Genomic DNA, 1,252 nt, shown 5'->3' on the forward strand with positions numbered 1-1,252 from the left:
ATTTATAGAAGAACCCGTTTCGGCTAACCTGGGAAAAGTTAGGCTCTTACTCGCAGGTATTTCCCTGTATTTAACTTAAGGAAGTGATGTATGTGGGCCATTAATATCGATTTCAATGTTTTTCCTCTTCTTTTGCTCTGCATCTTTGCCGGACGGATGCTGACCTATAACGATCAAAGACAATGTTCTCCCCGCACTATTGAAGTACTTTGAGGCATGCGTACCAAATGTTATTACTTCGGACGATTGGGACTTAAAGTAAGCCATACCGCCAACCAAGTAAGAGCCTAGTTTTGCTGGTCATATTAGAAGGCTTGGTTATACCTTCCTCTAGCCCCCCCCTCCCCCCCCCCCCGGCCCCCTCCCAACCACCACCCCTGCCCCTCACAAAAGAGGAAGTGATAAAATTTGTGCGATCGTTGCATTCTGGCCGCGAGAAAGCCTACACAAGGTTTCTATTACACACCAAACACGATTCGAAAGATGGTGCGAGAGCTGCAATCTTGCGAGACACTGCGGTACTTTAAACACTTATGTGCTGCCCAGTTAGGAGCTCGATTCGTGAGAAAACAACAAGTTTTGGTTCCTGAGTAAAGTTAAAAAAAGATGCCATGCAGGCTCTTCCTGTTGAATTTTGTGAGGCGACTTGAATTGCAAATGAAGGCGCTGACTGGGCAGCACAGACGTGTTTCATTACTTCTGTATTTAAGTGGGAAAGTTGCCATAAGACTTGAAAAATTGTTGTGGATTGTAGTTCCCTACTTTTTTATGCATTTCCTGATGCTTTGAACTCCCTTGCTGTAACTGGAAACCGAAATGCTCAAACAGTTTTACGCAGAATCAAAAACTAAGATCGTTTAGGACGGTTAGAGAAAGCGGCAGAGGTAGACATAATAATAATAAACAACAAGACGAGAGAACAGCACACAAACCAAAGCCTTGATTTATAGAATGTATTCATCCCGAAAGAGAGCTGTTTGTACGTACTGCGAATGGGATGTGCTATGTCATTTACTGTGAAAGAAAAAAGAACATTATAGATGTCCCTGAAGCTAAAGTCATTCAGACTTACGTTTGAATATAAAACACAGCTAAAGACGTTGCCATAACCTGTTGGGCATGGATAGAAAAAGTAATACAAAATGCTGCACTGTACGGGGGACCACGAGTGCCGAAACAGAAATAGAATGAGTGTTTCATTAAACGACTATTTGTGACCTGGTATTTATGATATTCTAGGCGTCATCACGAC

This window comes from Oculina patagonica, chromosome 5 (genome assembly GCF_052425735.1).
Source record: "Oculina patagonica isolate OP01 chromosome 5, crgOcupat, whole genome shotgun sequence".
NCBI lineage: Eukaryota > Metazoa > Cnidaria > Anthozoa > Scleractinia > Oculinidae > Oculina > Oculina patagonica.